General features: G+C 38.7%; 1 protein-coding gene across 6 annotated transcripts in view; it reads left to right on the top strand.

Annotated features, from left to right (window-relative positions):
• Positions 1-2651: 2651 nt before the first annotated feature.
• Positions 2652-20711, top strand: part of SYNE2 (spectrin repeat containing nuclear envelope protein 2) — a 415658-nt gene continuing 397598 nt past the window's right edge. For 5 of the 6 annotated variants that reach the window (XM_027842872.1, XM_027842874.1, XM_027842875.1 and 2 more), the window contains exon 1: positions 2653-2784. The gene's annotated coding sequence lies outside the window, so the exon portion shown is untranslated. Of the gene's footprint in view, positions 2785-20711 lie in introns of all 6 variants that reach the window. The other variant, XM_027842877.1, reaches the window with a different exon arrangement.

Consider the following 20711-nt stretch of genomic DNA (forward strand, 5'->3'; position numbering starts at 1 on the left):
TTGGGGTTTTCTTGGCAAAGATACTGGAGTGATTTGCCATTTCCTTCTCTAGCTCATTTTAGAGATGAGGAAACTGAGGCAAATAGAGTTAAGTGACTAGCCCAGGGTCACACAGTAAGTGTCTCAGGCCTGATTTGAATTTAGGAAGATGGGTTTTCCTGACTTTAGATGTAGTGCTCTATCCACTGCATCACCTAGCCACTCCAGTTAGCTTAAAACCTTGTTAACACCTTTTATTACATTCTAGGTTTTCGGAGGTTGGGCTTGTTGGTCAAAGATCAATGTCTTCCCATACTTCTCTGTGGCCGTCACATTTATTGTTTTCTTCAATACATTAACATTTTTTTACACCTACGTGCCACAATTTGTGTAGCCATTCCTCAATTGATGGGCATCTTTGTTTCCATTTCTTTGCTACTACATAAAGTAGCAGGTGGATACTTAACATTATTATTTTTATTATTGTTACATTTAACTTGTACGTGCTTTATTAGTACCAGCTTGTTTGTGTTTAATTGTTTAATTCAATGGAATTGAATGAGATTAATGTGCCTGATGGTCTTTCTGTCTCTCTCTGTCGCTCTGTCTCTCTGTCTGTCTCTCTCTCAATGATGTTTTACTTTGGTTCAATCAACAACCGTTTATAAAGTACCTATTATGTATGGACCAATGTCCTAGGCACTTGAATAGATATACAGTTTTTATAACATAATAACTTACATTTAAGTCACTGTCAGGTTTACAAAACACTTTTCTAACAATCCTGTGAGGAAGCAGTATCAATAATATTATTTCCATTTTACAGATGAGGAAACTGAGGCTTTAATAGGCAAAAAGCTGAGATTTGAACCAAGGTCTTAATAACTTACCTCCATGCTCTTTTCAGTATATTGAATGCATATTCCCTGTTCTTGCAGTACTTACATTCTATCATGGGGATAAGACAACTGTAATACTGTGTTAGGAGAGTAAAGAATAAAGTGTTATGTGAGGTCTGAGGAGAAAAGTTATTCCTGTGGGAAGAAGAATCATTGAAGGCTTTATGTAGGACATAGTTCTTCAGAAGGAATTTAAAGGGTGGATACACATTCAGCAGGCAAAGAGGGAAAAGGAAGATTTTTTCAGGCATAGAGAACATCATAGACAAAAGTACAGACACAGGAAAATAGAGGGCCCCTTCCTGGGACACAGAGTGGTTTTGGCTAAGGTATACTGTAATAATTATATACAAAGTAGTGCCATATTGTAGAGAACATGGAATAAGAAAGTGTGAATTTTTCTCAGTGGCAATATGGACCTATTGAAGACTTTTGAACATTGGAAGGACATGACCAAGCCAACACATAAGAAAAACTCTTTGGGCAGTTCTATAAAGAATTAATTGCATGAGAAGAAAATGTAAGTAGCATGAGCCCATTAGATGTTACAATAGTCCGAGAAGTAATGAGATGGTAATGACAGTCTTGATATCAGTGGGACTGGAGAGTAGAAAATAGATATAATAAGTGTTATAGAGTTGGGTGGAACTGAGAGAATGCTAACTGACATTAAATTTTGAGTTCCTTGAGGGCAGGGACTGTCTTTTGCCGGTTTTTTTTTTTTTGTATCTTCAGTACTTAGCACAATGCCTGGCACATAGTAGGTGCTTCATGAATATTTACTGACTGACTGACTGGATATGAGAGGTGAGGGAACAAAGGGAGTAAAAGAGAGCCCCAGAGTTACCAACAGGGGAGACTGGAAGAATGGTAGTGCTACAGATACCAACAGTAAAGTCAGAAGGAGTAGGTTTGGGATGAACAGTGATGAGATGATTTTGGAAATGTTGAAATTTGAGGGACATGTGGAACATCCAGTTGAAGAGATAAGGTGCCGAGGCACTAAATTCAGAATTAAAGATTCTAATTGAATCCTATCTCAAAAGAGATGATATTTATAAAAATAAATCAATAAAACACAGTACCTGGCACATAACATATAAATGCTTATTCCTTATTCTCCTTACAAGAGTCTAGATTTCATCAGTATTCGCACTAAGTCCACAAAGCCTTGGTGGGCAGCTGCATGAGTTGGTGTGGCCAAAAAAAAGTTGGCACCTGATGGTCAACTTTCTGCTGAATGAACTGCCCAAAACTGAATGGAACTGCATCAAAAAGGGTGGAGGGAGTCCTCAAGGGTCAACTCAGCCTTTTTTCTTCGATTGGCCCAGGGTCCAGTAAAATCCAAGGAGTGCAAACACTCCTTGAACTGAGCAGTATGAAAGGGCCTGGGGTTCTTCTGGTTGTGGTAGAGGATCCTTAACTTTCTGGCACCGGTCGCAAGCCTCTCAGGCCCTTCCACTTTCTCTGGGGTTTGACAGAACTGCAGTTTTAACTAAACGCAAAGTTGCCCTCATTTCCGACGAGCAGCCCGTCCGGAGTTACTTCTTAAGTCCTGACGCCCAGAGCTTAGGAAGGAGCAGCCGAGGGCCGCTCCGCCTCCCCGCTCCCTACGGACATGCTCTAAAGTGGACAGGGAGGGTGGTGCTGGCGGCGGCTCTAAGAACAGGAGCCTGGGCAGCCCGGGGCTGGCGGGCTGGCGGGCGGGGAAGGCGTGGGGCGTGGTTTGCCGCTTCCCGAGCGCCAAGGAGCGGAGCGGGCTGTGTAGCGCCGAGAGCTTCGACCGACTGCACAGAAAAAGCGAGCGAGAGAAAGGGAAAGCTCGAGCCCGGGAGAAAGAAGAAAGGGAGGCGCAGAGCTGTGGCAGTGCCCGCGGCCCCGCGCCCTCCAGCCGAGCTAGGGTCGGGTGAGTGTGGCCGCACCAGCTCTCCAAGCCTCGGTGCGTTGCGCGGTTGCCTTGTGGCGGGGAGAGCGGGGAGGAGGGGGGGGGGGACGAGTGCTGGGGATGGAAATCTTCCTGAGCCTAGGGAGGAGGAGGAGGAGGACGATGGGGGGCGGAGTGGGGCTGAAGAGAGGATGAAGAGGAGGGAAGGCACCGGAGTCCAAGCACGGACAACGGGGCTGGCCTCGCGGCCGCGGGAAAGTTTGCCTGGGGGAACAGAGCAGGGTGTACTGGGGGCGCAGCAAAGTTGTCAGCGGGCGGAGCGCTCAGGGGTTTGGAACGAGCGCCTGGGCTTGGCGTTTGTCTCTGTTTCTTTGTGTCACCTTCGGGCCGCCCGCCCGCCTACCCCGGGAAGTGGGTAGCACTCGGTGGGGCTCAGCCTATAACCACCATCAGCCTGGAGCTGGACTTCTAGCCTCAGGTTCAAGCTTTCTCCTTCCTCCTTTTTCCTCCTCTTCCTCCTCCTCCTCCTCCTTCTCCTCCTCCACCTCCTCCTCCTTTTCCTTCTTCCCTCCCCCCCCCCCAACCCCAAAGCGCTCTTGTATTAGCCGATTGTTATCGTTCCTCTCGTCATGCCTGGGCGGGAAAGAATTTGAACACTGCGTGCTATAAAGCTTTTGGGAGAAACGGCAGAGAGATTGCAAAATCCCGGGCGAGGCTCTAGGTCCGCCCCTGGGTACCAGAGAGACGGCCGGGATGGGGGTGGGATGGGGGTATCTTAGACTCCCGGGAGGTGGGTGGGTGGGGGAGGTGTAGGTTGATAGGAAGCTGAGCTGGTAGCAAATCCATCTCCGCGTAGGTGGCAGCTAATACAGCTCGGATTATAATTCCATTTTGATTGTTTGGGGTCTTTGTTGTCTGAAACTGCCTTTAGGGTCTGACTGTAACACCTTCTTGGGGCAGGTTGTTTTTTCTTTTAAATAAAAAAGAGGCGCACGAAGAGGTTTGGAAATCGGATCTTGCTGCTCAGGGCAAGGTTGACTCTCTTATTTTAGTGAAACCAGAAAAGCACAATGTAGCATTTGGTTTTGTGCATGGTTATTCTTTAAGTTATTCTTTCCCTCTCCTTTCTTCCCCTCCCTTCTCTTGTACGGGAGGGTCTGCGGTACTAATAGACGCAGCCAGTACAAGTACTAGCAAGTCATAACCAAGATGGGATGGTTCATTTTAGCTCGTCAACTGGATTACTTTTGTCATACCTTTTCTACCACCGAAGTTTGATTTCATTCTAGTTCTCTGTGTTTCTCTGAGAATCGCACAGCGCTAAAGGGCATCATTACCGAACTCCTGTAGTCTTTCTGGGTTCGTAATTAGGTTCAGAGTCAATGCCGTGAAAATTTTAGGAGTGGGAAGTGTAATTAGACATACTCTACCTTTCCAACACAGCCCCTACCATTTAGGCAGTTCCGTCAGGGACATTTTAAGTGATCTAGGATGGGTGTTCAACTTTTCTCCTCCCTTACACAACCATTGCTGTGATTTTAGAGTTTTAATACATGGCTTTTTCACTGGTTTCTTTACAGTAAAACAGCAGAAGGCTATGAGTTTTTCTTGATATATTTTCAGAGAAGCAAACAGCACTCACTGGGAAGGGTATAAACAAGTGTAATCATGTGTGTATGAGTAATATATCTGTGGTTGAGTAGTAGCCTTGTCTCCAGTGTGTTCCATATAGTCCAACAAGCATTTATTAAGTGCCCATTATGTGCAAGGAAGGCCCTGGGGTCCCTACCCCTAACCCGTGTCCAAGGGCCACTCTCTACCCTCTGTTCACTTTACTGGTTCTGGAGATACAAAGACAAATGAGATGGCCTGGCCCCTCAAGGAACTTCCACTCAGCTGGACTGATGCCACATGTAAATATTAGACTGGAGATAGGGACTGGATCCTTGATTTCACTGGTTTAGGGAACTCCCTCTACCAGGTAAGGAAATTCCCTTTATCAATGTTGCTTGCACCTGTTCTACAATTCATAGCCTTAGCAACTTGCCTAGGGCATTGAGAGCTGTCTTCACCAGCATCACATCAGTGTGGTATTGTCTGAGGCTCAACCCTGGTCCTCCTGGTTTTGAGCCTCCCACCCCACCTCCGTCTATGTCTGTCTCTGTTTCTGTCTCTGTCTCTGTCTCTTTGTAAGGCCAGGCTGACTCTTAAACATAAGATTACGTATGATAATTTGAGGAGGAGAAAGAGTAATAACAATTTAGGAGATCAGGAAAGGCTTATTGCAGCAGATGGTAAGTAAGCTGAACCTAGAAGAAAACTAGGAATTCTAGGAGTTAGAAATGAGAAGAGAAAGCATTCCAATTCTGGAGATTATTATCTCAAGTATGTGAGGGCCATCATATTTTTCCATACATTGGATTTATTTTACTTAGTCCTATAAGGCAAAACCAGGAGAAACAATAGGAAGAAATTGCAAAGAGGAAATTTTATGGTTGAAGTCAGTAAAAACTTACTAACAATTGAAACTGCCTAAAGTGGAATGGATTGTTGTCCTGGGTGGTGGTGGGCTTCCTCCTGCATGGAGGCCTTTAATCAGAGACTGTATTACTACTTTGGGGGGTATATTTATAATGGGAATTTCCTTGCAATATGGGGTGGATTAGGTGGCCTTTGAAGTCCCCCTCAACTTAAAAATTCTGTGATTTGATGATTTAGTTTGTCTGTAAAATAAGGAGGTTGGCCTAACCCTAGACCACCTGCAACATTGCTTCCTGCTCCAAATTCAGGATCCTTGTGAACTTAGAGATCCTGAAAGTCATTTGTTTAAACATTTTGAAACATTGATTTTAGTGGAACTGGTTTGTGACTGTAAACTCAAGATTTATACTTTTGATGTTGCTTTAAAACTCATTTAAATAGGCTACCCACTTAAGAAATTTTATGAATATTTGTACAGATTAATGCTGATTGAAGCAGATTTGAGGAACTCAAGTTCTCTGGACATATTTTAGAGTTTTGCCACACAGAGCTTAAGGTGACTGTGTAATATCAAACCCAGTTACTGGAAATCATTATGAAGCATGATTCAGTCATGTTTTAAATGTTTTGGGACAGTCCAAAGGTAGGTGTGGGAATGCAAACCAATTGTTTGCATATTTGTTTTTCTTTAGTCATACGAGGTTTTAAAATACAGGTTAAAAAAAACTTTTTAAAAGATTCCCATCACAAACAAAAACACGGTTTTGATTTTCTAATGTGACTACATTAGAATTGTTGCAAAAGTTCAATTTCATTCAACAAAACATTTATTTAGGACTTAGAGTGTTGTGTGAATTACTTGGTGCAAAGTAAAACCATCAGCTTTATTAAATTACATGATACACCTTACAACTTTAGTAGTGAATAGAGAGATGGAATCTGGAGTCAGGAAGACCTGAGTTCAAATCCAAACTAAGACACTTCCTAGCTATCTGATATTAGGAAAGTCACTTCATTTCTGTTCATCTCAGTTTTTTTTTTATCTGTCAAATGGGGATAATAATAGCACCTACCTCCCAGGGTTTTTGTGAGGATAAAATTATATAATATTTACAAAGTACTTTGCAGAATTAAAGCATTATATAAATGCTAGTTTCTTCTTATTATAGCTTAATAAGATTTCAATATGAAACATTTGTTAGCGATACTCACACGATTTACATGATTCGGCATTGAGGTAACACAATTTTAACACATATAATTTTTAATTCTTCATCATGAAACCAACTTTTAACCATATTAGATAGTAAGTATACTTATGAAAAACTGTCCATTTTTCCAAGTCTAGCCTCAACTATAGTCCATGCATTTTCTTTTTCTATTTTCTTTTTTGAATTTATTTAGTATTTTGTTTTCCCCCAGTTACATGTAAAAACAATTTTAATATTAATTTTAAAAACTTTGAATTCCAAATTCTCTCCCTTCCTCCCCCTCCCTCCATTGAGAAGGTAAGCAATTTGATCTAGGTTATACATGTGTAGTCATGCAAAGCATTTCCATGTTAGTCATGCTGTGAAAGAAAACATAGACCAAAAAAACCCCTCAAGAAAAATAAAGAAAGTTAAAAAAGTATGCTTCCACCCGTATTCAGACACCATCAGTTCTTTCTCTTGGGATGGATAATATTTTTCATCATAAATCCTTCAGAGTTGTGTTGGATCATTGTATTGCTGAGAATAGCTAAGTCATTCACAGCTGGTCATCTTACAATATTGCTGTTACTTGCTACTTTGCACGACTTCATGTAAGCCTTTTCAGGTTTTTCTGGGGGGCACACTGCTCATCATTTCTTATAGAACAATAATATTCCATCATAATCACATATCACAGTTTGTTCAGCCATTTCCCAATTGATGGGCATCTCCTCAATCTCCAATTCTTCATCACCAGAAGAGAGCTGATATAAATATTTTTGTACATATAGGTACTTTTCCTTTTTTTTTTTTTTAAATTTCTTTTGGAATACAGACCTAGTAGTGGTATTGCTAGGTCAAAGGGTATGCATGGTTTTATAGCCATTTGGGCATATTTCCAAATTGCTCTACGGAATGGTTGAATCAGTTCACAATTCCACCACAGTGCATTAATGCCTCATTTTTCCCATACCCCCTCCAACATTCTCATTTTCCTTTTCCGTCTTATTAGCCAGTCTAATAGGTATGAGGTAGTACCTCAGAATTGTTTTAATTTGCATCCCTCTAATCAATAGTGAGACTATTTTTTCATATGGTTGTAGATAGGTTTGATTACTTTATCTGAAAACTGTTCATATCTTTTGATAATTTATCAATTGGGGAATGACTCTTTATTTTTACAAATTTGACTCAGTTCTCTACATGTTTTAGAAATGAGGCCTTTATCAGAGAAACTTGCCTCAATTTTTTCCCCACTATTGCTAACTGTATTTCCCTCCACCCTATTCTCCCCCCCATTTATTCTGTTCTCTCTCTCCTTTCACCCTATCCTTTTTCAAGTGTTTTGCTTCTAACTGTTCGCTCCCTTAATCTGCCCTCCCTTCTATCACCCTACCCCCCACTTCTCTTATCCCCTTCCCCTCCTACTTTCCTGTAGAATAAGATAGATTTCTATACCCAATTAAGTGTGTATGTTATTGCCTCTTTGAGTCAATTCTGATGACAGTGAGGTTCACTCACTTCCCCTTCCCTCTCCCCTTCCCCTCCATTGCAAAAAACTTTTTCTTGCACCTTTTATGTGAGATAATTTACCCTATTCTACCTCTCCCTTTCTCCTTCTCCCAGTACATTCCTCTTTTACCCCTTAATTTTATTTTTTTTCAGATATCATCCCTTTATATTCAACTCATATCTGTACCCTCTGTCTATATATACTCCTTCTAACTGCCCTAATAATGAGAAAATTCTTATGAGTTACAAGTATCATCTTCTCATGTAGAAATGCAAACAGTTTAACCTTATTAAGTCCCTCATGATTTCTCTTTCCTGTTTACCTCTTCCATGTTTCACTTGAGTCTTGTATTTGAAGGTCAAATTTTCTATTCAGCTCTGGTCTTTTCCACAGAAATGCTTGAAAGTCCTCTATTTCATTGAATATCAATTTTTTCCTCTGAAGGATTACACTCAGTTTTGATGAGTAGGTGATTCTTGGTTGTAGTCCTAGCTCTTTGGCTTTCTGGAATATCATATTCCAAGCCCTCTGATACTTGAAAGTAGAAGCTCCTAAATCTTGTGTTATCCTGACTATGACTCCATGATACTTGAATTGTTTCTTTCTGGCTGCTTGTGGTATTTTCTCCTTGATCTGGGAGCTCTTGAATTTGGCTATAATATTCCTGGGAGTTTTCATTTTGAGATCTCTTTCAGGAGGTGATTGTGGATTCTTTCCATTTCTATTTTACCCTCTGGTTCTAGGATATCAGGGCAGATTTCCTCGATAATTTCTTGAAAGATGATGTCTAGGCTCTTTGTTGATCATGGCTTTCAGGTAGTCCAATAATTTTTAAATTATCTCTCCTGGATCCATTTTTCAGGTTAATTGTTTTTACCAATGAGATATTTCATATTGTCATCTATTTTTTCATTCTTTTGGTTTTGTTTTATTGTTTCTTGATTTCTCATAAAGTCATTAGCTTCCATTTGCTCCATTCTAATTTTTAAGGAATTATTTTCTTCAGTTAGCTTTTGTACCTCCTTTTCCATTTGGACAATTCTACTTTTTAGGGAGTTTTTTCTTCAGTGAATTTTTGTGCCTCTTTTTCCATTTAACCAATTCTGCTTTTTAAGGAATTCTTCTCCTCATTGGTTTTTTGGACCTCTTTTACCATTTGGCCTAGTTGTTTTTTAGGGTGTTATTTTCTTCAGTATTTTTTGTGTCTCCTTTACCAAGCTGTTGACGTGTTTTTCATGATTTCCCCCCCCACTCTAACTTCTCTTCCCAATTTTTCCTCTATGCCTCTTACTTGATTTTCAAAATCCTTTTTGTGCTCTTCCATGGCCTGAGTCCAATTCATATTTTTCTTGGAGGCTTTGGATATAGGAACTTTGACTTTATTATCTTTTTCTGAACATGTGTTTTGATCTTCCTTGTCACCATAGTAATTTTCTATAGTCAGAATTTTTTCTGTTGTTTGCTCACTTTCCCATCATTTCCCAGCATTTTCCATTTTTTTGACTTTCAACTCTTTGTTAAAGTAGTGCTCTGCTTCCAGGGTGGAGAGTGCACTGTTCCAAGCTTCAGGGGTTTTATGCAGGTGTTTTCTAAGATACTTCTAGGGACCTGTAAGTTCTTCCAAAGTGGTATGATATAAGGAAAGGTGTGTTTACTACTTTCCTGGTATGTGCTCTGTTTTGTGAGCTACCACAAGCATTCTTTCCTGCCCTGGAACCATGCTGAGGGTCCCTGCTCCACCATGGCTGCAATCTCTGGTGTGCTAGTGCTCTTTCTTGCCTTGGGTCTGCCACCCAGGATTGTGACCTGTATCTAAGTATGGGCAAAGCAACGGGGTCCTGCCTCAGTGCTATCAAAGAAAACCCTGTAATCTCCTTCTGACTAGTTGTTTGACCCCCTTACCATCTGTGGGCTGAAAGATCTGGAAGTAGCTGCTGCTGCTGCTGCTGCTGATTCAGTGAATCCCAAGGCATGCTTCTGGTTTTCTGGGGCCTGGTCTGTGCTGGCGCAGCTTGTCCTGGACTGTGCTCCACTTTCACCCAGGCACAACAGACCTTTCTTGCTGACCTTCTACATTGTCTTTGGCTGGACAACTTTTGTGAGTTCTGGTGCTTCAGTAATTGTTTTATGGCACTATTTAAAGGTGTTCAGAGGGATTGTGGGGAGAGCTCAGGCTAGTTGCTGCCTTTTCTCCACCATCTGGGCTCCTGCCCCAGTCCATACATTTTCAATAGAGTTTAAGTCAGATGAGTTCCCAGGCCATTCAAGCATGTTTATCTTCATTTTGGGGGGTAAATTTCTTAACCTTTCATGATTTGTTCAAGTTGTCTGCAGTATTCCATTTCTGTACTACTGGAAATTTCCATAATACTGGAAAAATTCTGCTTTTTGGTGTATCAGTATATCTATCAAAGTTCATCATTTCTTCAATGGGATAAGTCCTAATTGAGGCCAAATTTTTGTGGGCCCATTGGAAGTAAGAAAATTCCAGAAGGATTTTCTGGAGAGGGATGTTTTATAGTCTGATGAAAATGCCCAGATTTCAGGGGATCACCTGGTTTTGGCATAACCTTGAATAAAAAAGTGAGTTTTGGCCTTAAAAATTTCCTTTTCCAATCTTAATTAATCCAGTCTTTATATTATTTTTTCCCCATAGAAGTATTTTTTTCTTCATAACAATAATTAATTAAAAAAAAACTTATTTTTTTACTGTTCTTCCAACTTCAAGAAGCCTACCCTGCCATGTAAAGGAATCAGTAACAACTCTTCCAGCTGAACTTCTCCCTCTGAAGGTATCTTTTGTGAGGATGAATAAGGCTATTTTGAAGTAATAGTTTGTCAGTTGGTGTTGCTTTTCATCTTTGACCACACTGCCTTTGTGCATTATTTCAAGTAATTCTGTTTTATTGTGGACTTGATAGATCATTGAAATGTCTGACTTGCCCAAACCAATAGCCTCTGTAGAATTCCTCCCCATGTCATGTCTTCCAATGCTGTAACTTCTCACAGAATATAATTGTTTTCCAGTAGTTTTTCAGTCATGTCCAACTCTTTATGACCCCATTTGGGACTTTCTTGGCAAAGATACTACAGTGGTTTGTCATTTCCTTTTTTTCAGCTCATTTTACAGATGAGGAAACTGAGGTAAATGGTTAATTACTGGCTTTGGGTCACACAGCTAGTAAGTGTCTGAAGCCAGATTTGAACTCAGGAAGATGAGTCTTCCTGACTTCAAGCCTGGTGCTCTATCCACTGTACCACCTCATTGCCCTAGAATATAATTACTAATGTTGTAAATCTGGTCATTTCCCATCTACTTGTAGATTATAGTCTCTATTGGTGCTATGTAAGGAAAGCAAAGTCATATTATCTGAGATGATGAGCTCTTTTTACAACACAGGAGTAAATAGGCTATATGGTATAATAGATAGAAAGACCTGACACTTTTACATTAGGAAGCTCTCTCTTTGGCATATACTGGCTCTGTGACCCTGGGCAAGTCAACTAACCTCTCACTGACTCAGTCAACTCTTTATGACTATAAATTGTGATGTAAGTAAAGTTCTTCATTGGTAAAAGAATTTCAGTATGAAACTCATGAAATCACAGATCCTGTCTAAAAATAGTAATAAAGTTAATAATAAACTTTTTATAGCCCAGAGAAATATTGAAGCTCTACTATTAATACATTCCCTAAAAATGAATCTACCAAACTTTCAAAAATAGGACATTACTACAGGAGAAAGACATTTAAAAATATGATTAAAATATATGTCAGTCTTCTATAACCTGCAAACTCTATTTTGCCTTTTTTGGTATCTCTAGTACTTAACACAGTGCCTAGCACAGAGTAGGTGCTTAATAAACGTCTATTGATTGAATAGCTACATAAATTTGAAAATTCTATTGCTACCAGCTCCCTTTCCCTTCAGTATTAGAATAGAAACCAAAGAGGAAGAAAGGATCAAACCTATGCTGACCTTTTCAATGAGCTTTCATTCTAATATTTCAAAGTGCTTTATCCTTTTAGTGGTTTTAGGAGGTAGGTGTTCTCCTTTGACTTGGTTGCGACTCCTTAGGCAATTTTTCTGTGGGTTCAAATTCACTTAATAGAATAACACTAAACTGTATGCTGTCGTAGTCTGACTTTAGTATTTTCATTACAAAAATATGTCAGGTTTATAGAGCCATGTTTACTTATACACACACACACACACACACACACATACATATACAGCATATTTCAAATCACTAAGAAAAAGATATAGCCCTAAGAGAAAGTTGAAAAGTTTCTAAGAAGTATCAAATGGTTCTTGGCAGTGGAATTGGTATTCTTTACCTCCTCATCTCCACCTGGCTTCCTTCAAGCTGCAGCTAACATCCTACCTTCTTTAGGAAACCTTTCCCACCCTCCTTGACTACTAGTGCTTTCCCCTGAGATTATCTTACATTTATTTTGTCTATAGTTTGTTTGTCCATAGCCCTTTGAATGTTGTCTCCCCTCATTAGATTGTGAGCTCTTTAGGGTAGGGGCTGTCTTTTGCCATTCTTAGTATCCCTAGTACTTAGCATAGTGCCTAGCTTATTAAGTCTTTATTATTTTGACTTGAAATGATACTATTTGTTGGGAAAAGGTAGTTTAACCAGTAAATATTTTAAAATTAATTTTTAGTTATTTAAATTTTTGAACCTCAGTATTGTATTTCAGAAATCATGGTGTTACAATTAAAAAGTAAGACTAAAAATGAACTCCTTTATAAATCTGTAATTTATACATGTATCTGTTAATCAACAAATCATGTGATCCTTTCTCAGCCCTCATCCTTCTTGATCTCTCTTTAGCATTTGACATTGTTCATCATTCTCTTTCTGAATACTCTCCTCTATGGGTTTTGGTGATGCCACTTTCTCTTGATTGTCATCCTACTTATCTGACTGATTTTTCTCAATCTCCTTTACTGGATCATCAACCATGTCATCCCCAGTTTGCATGGATGTGTATCCCCCTGTCCTGAATCCTCTTCTCTTCCATACTTCTGAGTAACTACATCAACTCACATGGGTTCAATTCCCTCTATGTAGATTGCTCCTAAATCTCTATAATCATCCTTTCTCTCTCTTAAACATCCTACATCCCAGTTGTCTATTGAGCATCTGGAACTGAATACTGTGTAGTTATTTCCAACTCAGCAAGTCCAAAACTCATTATTTTACCACTAGCCCCCCCCCCCCATACAAATCTTCCTTTCTTCCTAACTTCTCTGTTTCTGTTGAGGACATCACCATCATTCTAATTATCTGAATTCACAACATGGGAGTCATGCTTGATTTTTCACTCCTCCCTCCCTCTAACACCCAGTCAGTTCGTCAATGACTTATTATTTTGATCTCCACTGTATATTTCATATTTGTCCCCTTCCGTCAAGCCATACTTACCTGTTACCTAGGCTGTAACAGAAATCTCTTAGTTGGTCTTATTGTCTCTAATTTCTCTCCTCTCCAACTTATCCTGTATATAGCTGTCAAATAGATTTTCCTAAAGTACAGGGTTTTTTTTTTCTGTTTAAAACATTTTTATTTAAAGTTTTGAGTTCCAAATTCTATCCTTTCCTCCCTCTCTCCTCCTCCCCCCCCTCCATGGTAAGCAATCAGATATAGATTATACACGTGCAATTATGTAGAGCATTTCCATATCAGTCATTTTGCATAAGAAGATTAGAATAAAAGAAAAAATGAAAGAAAGTGAAAAATAGCATGTTTCAGTCTGTATTCAATCAATACTAGTTCTTTCTCTAGAGGCAGATAGCATGCTTCATCATTAGTCCTTTGGGATTGTCTTGGATCATAGCTGACTCATTCATAGTTCTTTATCAAACAATATTGCTGTTATTGTGTACAACATTTTCCTGATTCTGTTCAGTTCACTATGCATCAGTTCATGTAAATCTTTCCAGGTTTTTCTGAAATTATCCTGCTTGTCATTTCTTATAGCACAATAATATTCCATTATAATTATATGCCACAGCTTGTTTTGCCATTCTCCAATTGACTGGCATCCCTTTGATTTCTAATTCTTAGCCACAACAAAAAGAGCTACTATAAATATTTTTGTACAAATAGGTCCTTTTCCTTTTTTTTATGCCTTTGGGTTATAGACCTAGTATTACTTGATCAAAGGATATGCACAGTTTGATACCCCTTTGGGCATAGTTCAAAATTTCTCTCCAGAATGGTTGGATCAGTTTATAACTCCACCAACAGTACATTAGTTTCCCAATTTCCCCACATTCCCTCCAACATTTTTTTTTCTTTCTTTTTTCCTTTGTTTCTTTGTTTGTTTGTTTGTTTCTAGGCAATTGGGGTCAAGTGACTTACCCAGGGTCACACAGCTAGTAAGGGTCAAGTGTCTGAGGCTGGATTTGAATTCAGGTCCTCCTAACTCCATTGTGCCACCTAGCTGCCCCTGCCCTCCAACGTTTTCACCAAGCATTAATTAAGCATATACTCAATATTGTGCCAAACATTGCTTATTACATGTTGCATCTCTCATCTCATACTATGCCTGGAATTCACTCTCTCTCCTTCCTCACTTCAGTCTCACCTAATCTCTAGTTTTCTTCAAAGCTCATGCTTCTTATAGAAAGCCTATCTTGATCCCCCTGCAGTTCCAAATGCCTCCCTCCTCCATAAATTACTTTGTTTCTACTGTGAATTTATTTTGTATTGACTTTTTCTGCGAACATGTTGTTTTTCTGCAATTGGGAATTTGGTAATGCTCAGCATTATCAAAATATTGCATCTGGGCTTTTTTTAAACCATAGTAGTTATATCATGTCTTCTAGGCCTCAGTTTTCTACCCACAAAATGAGGAAGTTGGGTTAAGACCTCACAAATCCCCTCTAGCAACAAAGACTGCATGCTTTGAGTAGATTTATTTGATCAGTTTGGCAGCACTAGAATGATGATAGAACATTCACCCACCAAAAATGACCAAAGTGTTCTGACAATTTAGATCTATTATAAGAAAGGTAGTTTAAAAAATCCAAAATCAGATTTTCTAGAAGAAGCTATTAGTCTAATTAGACATCTATAATGTCTGCTTCTGAAATTAATTGATAATTTTGGATAGGAACCATTCTGTTTACCTAGCTTTAAAAACCAGACTGCTAATATTTTAAATTAAATACTTAAATTACATTATTGTAATTTGTGTAATAATTAAATTTATAAATATAAATAATATAAATTATGGATAATGTTTAGTTTGTAATCTATTTGGCTTCCTGGATCTGTTAAAAGATCTATTAACCTCAGGATCATTCATCGTAAAGAAGTAGTCTTTGTTAGCTTCTGTTCTAGAAGTTTTCGCGTATGCCTGTACTTTCTGTGAGTCATCACACTGTATCTCTGTTTGCCAGATTGTTTTTCTTAGCAACTGTAACACTGTTTCAGGTCTGGACAGTGAAAGTATTTGTTGAAATGATCCAAGACATTGTTTCAGGTTGTCTGCCTGATACACCTTAACGCAATTGCTTATTTAGGGCCAAAATATTTCAAAGTATTCCAAAAAGCACTTTGTGAGTGTACTGATAGAATGATCCATCATGTCTGTCTGTCTATCTGATGTCTACTCTCTAGTGTGTGTGTGTGTGATAGAAAAAGAGAGAGAGGGGGAGTGAGAGAGAGAGAGAGAGAGAGAGAGAGAGAGAGAGAGAGAGAGAGAGAGAGAGAGATACAGACAGACAGAGACAGAGAGACAGAGGGACAGAGGGAGAGAGAGATAGAGGGACTGAGGGACAGAGAGATAGAGACAGAAGTAGAGAGACAGAGAGAGAAAGGAAGAAAGTAGAGCCATCATTATTCAGAATAGACTCCTATAAAGCCTGCTTGGACTTGCTCTTTTGAGGTTGGTACAGGATCATACTGCCTTCCAAGGTTGGATAGAGTGAAGTTTCATTACAAAGGGTTTTGGTCTTGGTTTATTTGCCTTCTATTACGTACTCCCATGTGGTAAGTGCTGTGAAAAAGTGAATACACTTCCAAAAAAAGCATACAGTTCCCAAAGATGAATTATATTCCAAGAAAAGGCTTTAGAATTTATACAATGATTACCTCTTTAAAAGATTAGCATACTTGTATTAATTATCCATGAATTTTAATTGTACTGAATTAGTTTAGTCAGTTTATAGTCTAGTGGGTGACACTGAACCCCTAGTTATATGTCCATTCAAAGGAAGATTAGGGAAGGGAGAATTGTTGAAACTGTAACATATTTGGATTGATATAGTAGTTCTATCAACTGTTATAAAGAGCTATTAAGTACTGAAAAGAACAATGAAAATAAACTTTTATGTTATGTTGCCTATAGTTTTTGTTTTCACAGTGTGCCAAGTAACAATGGTTTATGCATAAAAATGAACCTATTTAGAAGGCTTATGCATTTCTTCCAGAGGAGGTTTGATATTATTTTAAAATTCAACCTAGTTTCAGAGCACTCATTGTTTTGTTTACCTAGCTTTTTCTCTTTTATGATGAGAGACTGTCTATTTCTCCTCAGTTCTCTTTTCTCTTAATCCCAAATTCTTCCAGCCTAGGAACTCCTATTGTACATTTTTCTATCATGAGAATAGGAAAGCTCTATGGCTGTAATTGGTCTGTTGAGTTTATGATGGGCCTCAGTGCATCATCTGACTTCCAATGTCTGATTGCTATCTAATGTACCTGCCAGCTATGAGAAAGTTTCTATAACATTCCCCCTTTATTACTGATTACAAGTTTATAGAACTGCCCAGTTAGAAGGGACTCCTGAAGTCATCTAGCAGAACCACTATCCAATTCAATAAATTTTTATTAAAAACTCACTTAAATGCCCATGGGAAATAAGCAGTGTACTTGGCATAGGGGGCTCAAAGATAATAAATGACATTCCTTCTCCTCAAGGAGTTTACATTCTAATGGAGGAGAAACGGAAAACATGATGTCCTATAGGTAGACTTTGATGGGGGCAAAAGGTTGCTATTGGAAAATTTTCAGAGGAAGACAAAATTTTCCTCTGAAAGGATCAGGAAAAACTGTAGAGGGAGTGGTGTCTTGAGCTGAGCCTTGAAAGAAGGTGAGAGGATTATGTGAATTTTAGGAATGGGGATTGCCTATGCAAATGCACAGTGATGGGATATATCATGTTGGTATGTTGGATTCAGCAGACAACTAGTAGGTCTGTTGTACTTGAAGGTAGAGTAGTTGAAGGGAAGTAATGTTGATATTGAAGCTCTTGTTCAATGCTTAGAACAGTGCCTGTTAAATAGTAGGAAAGGGAATAAGCATTTATTAGGTACCCACTCTACTCTAGATTCTGTGCTAAGTGATTTATCAATCTTATCTCATTTGATAGTAGGTACTTATTGAATGCTAGTTGACTGTCACATAAATCTGTGCAAAAGTGATTGGTTTCCTTGAGATGCTAATGAATCTTTGAAGGTCTTCAAACAAAGGATGCTTGAAGCAGGATCACCACTTTATAGGGATATTGTAGAAGGGGCTCCTTGTCAATTATGTACTGGACTAGATGGGCTTTGATGACCCTTCTAACTCTCAAATGCTGTGATTTTGTAGGCTTTAAATGCCAGGTTAAACAGCTTGCATTTTATCTTAGAAGCAAAGTGAAGACCCCCCCACCCCCCAAAGCAATCAGGGTTAAGTGACTTGGCCAGAGCCCCAGAGATAGTATGAATGAGGTTGGATTTGAATTCAGTTCCTCCTGACTTCAGGGCCGGTGCTCTATCCACTGAGCCACCTAGCTGCCCCAAAGTGAAGTTTTTAAACATGGGGTTGGCACGACCAGATCTGTGCATTAGGAAGATGCTTTTAGTAGCTGAATGAGGGTGGAATGGAAGACAGAAGAGCTTGGGAAGCAGGGAGACCAATTAGAGAGCCCTTATAATTAGTTCAAGTGAGAAAAGATTGAGGGGCTGAAATAAGAGAGTTGATGGTTCTAATGGAGAGGAGACAGGTGGGTTTTGGAAGAAGAAGGTGAGGTTAGAGGATTTGGAACATGTGAAATTGGAGGTATCAGTAGGACAAACAAGCAAGCTCAGGATTATTGATCTAGAGCTGAAGAGAACTCAGAGGTCATTTCCTACAGACTGTTTTATCGATGAGGAAACTGAGTAGCGATCAAGGCAGAGATAAGGATTTGTTGTTGTTGCTGTTGTCAGTCAGTTGTTTGAGTCATGTCTGACTCTTCATGACCCCATGACCCCATCTTGGCAAAGATACTGGAGTGGTTAGCCATTTCTTTTTCCAGCTCACTTTACAAATGATGAAACTGAGGCAGACAGGGTTAAGTGACTTGCCAAGGGGTCACACAACTAAGAAGTGTCTGAGGCCACATTTGAACTCAGGTCTTCCTGACTCCAGGTCTGGTACCAGGCCTGGCACTCTATCTACTGGATCACCTAGCTGCTCCCTCGAGATAAGGATAGATATATAGATTTGGGAGTTACCTGCATAGAGATCATAAATGAACCAATGAGGGAACAAGGTTCCCCAAAGGAAAGAAAGAAGAGTAGAAGCATCAGGACAGATCTTTGTGGGGCACGAAGGTGAGGAGAAAGGAGGAGAAGTTGGAACCAGCCACAAAACTGAGAAGGATTTGTCAAGACAGGAGGTGCACTAGAAGAAAACAGTGTCATGGTGAGGGAGATGATTGTATTCAGGAGGACGTGGTAGTTAGTAGTGTTGAAAGCTCTCAAAAATAACTTTTATTTGGTTGGGGGGTGGGATTTAGCCTAAGAATGTTATCAAATGGGAAAAAAAGAACAATCTGTTAAAAAACCCTTTTGTAGCTGCATTATCTGTAATTCCAAAAACTGGATGAAACCCAATGTCTCACAGTAAGGGGGATAGTCAAATAAGTTGTGGTACATTATTATTAAAAAATACTATAATACAATTAAGGTTGATAGGTATGAGATGTAGAGCAAAATCGAGAAAAAACTCTGAAATAATGCAAAGTAATAACAGCAGAACCATAAGAATAGAGCACATCCTCACTATGACCACTTAAAATGAAAATGAAGGGTCAAACAAAGAATCTTGATGGAAACTTACAGGGTGTTCTTGAAAAAGTTGTAACACTTTAGTAATTTACATTGATTTACTTAAATACAAAGCAAATTCACTAGGTTGTATTGATGTTAAATTTAAGAAATTTGTTTTTTTTTATGAACTTAGTCTTTAACAAACATGAATATTACAATATGCAAAGAACAAAAAAAAGAGATTATATTTGAAACGATGAATTTGTGTTGTACACAAGTAGCAGGTTGAGGAAAGAACCCCATTTCTAGAAAGGTGGGGCAAGGGTGGGGTCTGGCCAACTGCCTGCCATTTCACTCATTCTTTTATTTACTTTTGTTGTTCCAAATCCTAGAGTGATCTAAGGATATGTTTGGATAATAAATTATTAATGAATACAATTACAATCTTTCTCGTTGATTAATTAGCTTAAAGCCTCTTTACCCCAATTTGTTAAATACTTATGATATCACAAACAGGAGAAACCTTGTTTCCCCAAAGTATTTATGTTTATTTCTCTATAATTAAATATTATAATTCTAAATATATATATAATTTATTAACAAATGAAAGCACAATTAAACAAAACACACATAATTATTTACAATAATTTGGCTATAACACTCACATATTGAATGACCTCAAATCCTCAATATAACATTTGATTATTCTCCACTTTTCTAGGAACTCAGTCTCACACTATTTGTTTTTTCCCCAGATACTGATTAAACTCTACTAAAAAAACTTCATCTTTTTCCTTAAGGTAAGAGATAAAGTCAGTGTTCTAGGAAATAAGCCAAATTAGTCCTTTTTCTTTATCATTTTTTTAATGAGCAAAATAAACAGAATATATGGTATTGTTTATCTCCTAACATATTCTCTATAGAATTCTCTTTGTAAGATTTCTTTATACCATATTACTTAGGATGGTTCTGATAAAGAAGTTTCACATTACCTTCTCCCTTTCTATCTTCTCAGATTCCTCCCAGATTATCATAGATCACTTTTTACTATTCTACATAAGGAAAATCACTTCATAGTCAGATGTTTCTCAGTTGTAACTTCAAAAATTGCTGGTACAAACTTCTTTTCTTAATATTCCATTTGGCCTCCATACTCTTAAAGAGATAGTACCAGTCTCTACAGTCTCTTATTTAAACATTACAAACATGCACAGACATATATAGATATAAACAAACATACAGTTTGTTTAAAGAAAAGAACAACTCTGCAAGGTAGAAGCTATTATTATACTCATTTTACAGATAAAGAAACTGAGGCAAACAGAAAATAGAGGTTAAGTGACTTGCCCAGGGTCACACAGCTAACAAGTGTCTGAAGCTGGATTTGAACTCAGGTCTTTCTGACTCCAGACCTAGTTCTCTTATTCACTGTGCCACCTAGCTGCCCACTTTATTAAGTACTTTACTAGGTGCCAGGCACTTTGATGATGGGGATACAAAACCAAAACCAAATTCTATTTCTAAAGAATTTACATCCTATTGAAGAGGGTTTGAAAGCTCAATTTTAGTAGTGTTGGGGAGAGAAAAGTTATTGCTAATGGTTGAGGATTCGGGGTAGTTAAGAAGTAGGGGCAGTAAGTGTAGCAATGATAGGGAGGAAAGAGAATGGATGCTATTTGTTGAGATGGTAGAGGAAAGATAACGGAGTCAATTATATTTATG

This window comes from Vombatus ursinus, unplaced genomic scaffold (genome assembly GCF_900497805.2).
Source record: "Vombatus ursinus unplaced genomic scaffold, bare-nosed wombat genome assembly UNPS02014893.1, whole genome shotgun sequence".
Taxonomy (NCBI): domain Eukaryota; kingdom Metazoa; phylum Chordata; class Mammalia; order Diprotodontia; family Vombatidae; genus Vombatus; species Vombatus ursinus.